The 1506-nt window shown below is 33.8% G+C and overlaps 1 long non-coding RNA gene across 1 annotated transcript; it reads right to left on the bottom strand.

Annotated features, from left to right (window-relative positions):
- Positions 1 to 384: 384 nt before the first annotated feature.
- Positions 385 to 1506, bottom strand: LOC111392658. Its single transcript, XR_002702298.1, has 2 exons — positions 1455 to 1506; positions 385 to 1211 (listed from the first exon to the last, which is right to left on the bottom strand). It is a non-coding gene; the product is annotated as an uncharacterized LOC111392658 (long non-coding RNA).

Genomic DNA, 1506 nt, shown 5'->3' with positions numbered 1-1506 from the left:
TACAACTATAATTCATATCAATAATGGCTTCCGCAGGTATGAATTCGTTTTATTAATTTATTATATGGTGATTCTTGATTCTTGGCATGACTACAAATAAATATTAACATTCTATACACGTTTTAACTTTTTACCTATTCCCCAGTATTACATTTTGGACACATTCGATATACATTACATAGATAGTTTAATATTTTTTTCCTTTTCACAATACAACATAACAGATAGTAACATCCCACTTAGGTCTTCTTTTCTTTGATTTTCTTTCTCGTGAAAACTAATTGTACAATCGAGTAGGATAAGACGCGCCAATAAATAAGACAATGGACAAACCAATATTTTGCATTAGATATCAACTGTCACAAATTAAGAAACCCGTTACCATTACACAAAATAGTTTAAACATATGAAATATGCATACGCTAACACTTGCCACATTGTATATTCACCTGGCACGTGTGACCAAAGTCAAACGTACGTGAGAAATTGGCCTTTATTCGATGAGATCACGTGCCGTTTACTAAGTACACAACAACATTGGGATATCGATCGTGAGAAACACTGATTTTTTTGTTCTCTCTCATGAAGACCAAAACCTATTCAATTATTTTCTTCCCATCAATCGAACACATAAATGAGCAGAAGAAGAAACCAAATACTCTTCCCTCATACAATTCCAAGCTAAGCTTATAAGAACACGATATGTCAATAGAGAATGCTCTGCATAATTCATATAACCATGACATTTTTCTAGTAAACATCTGTGCCAGATTCACGAGCAATAACTCCCACTTATGGTAGAGTCGTGAAAAGATTTAAACAAGAGTCGAGCTTCGTTCATGCATTCCAAGTCTAGTCAATATCCTAGTATAATATTGATCAGGAGACAGAAAGCAATATGCCCTCAATTTCTCCTCTCTTTTTTCACTCAAAAGCAAATACAAAAACCGAACATATTAGCCTTCACCACCAGATGCCCCAAGCTTCATAAAGTGAACACCACAGAAAAAGAAAAAAATATTAATTTTCATCCACTCCATGGTAGAGCACAAGATGTAATTGTTATTAAAATTGCAGAGTATTTAGTATAAGATAGCGCCAGAGTATATGGTAGATATATGCCCGACTATATAATGTGAAGCTTAACAGCATAGTGCAATATTATCCCATCAAATTCAAGAGACCGGGAATCATAAAAAACATCCACGTCCCTGCACAATTAAACAAACATGAAAATTTCAGAAATAAGTAATAAATTATAATTTACTTTCTGGCACTGCAAAATATCGGTCTCTGCGTACAATATGTAAAGTTTGTGCTACCAGTGGTGTGTCTAAAGGCATATTATTGCACTTTATACCATGAGAACTCATGTGAAGAATACAAATATCAAACATTCCATTATTAACATGTGCGTTCTTGTGACTGAAATCCTCTTAAGTAAGCTGACAAACCTTCTGAGTAAAGTTAGAATAACTTTTCAATGAGCACGTCATTTCAGATTCA

Source organism: Olea europaea, unplaced genomic scaffold, assembly GCF_002742605.1.
Source record: "Olea europaea var. sylvestris unplaced genomic scaffold, O_europaea_v1 scaffold9583, whole genome shotgun sequence".
In the NCBI taxonomy this organism is placed as follows: Eukaryota; Viridiplantae; Streptophyta; class Magnoliopsida; order Lamiales; family Oleaceae; genus Olea; species Olea europaea.
Note: the sequence above shows the minus strand (reverse complement) of the source record. Positions and strands in the feature narration are given on the sequence as shown.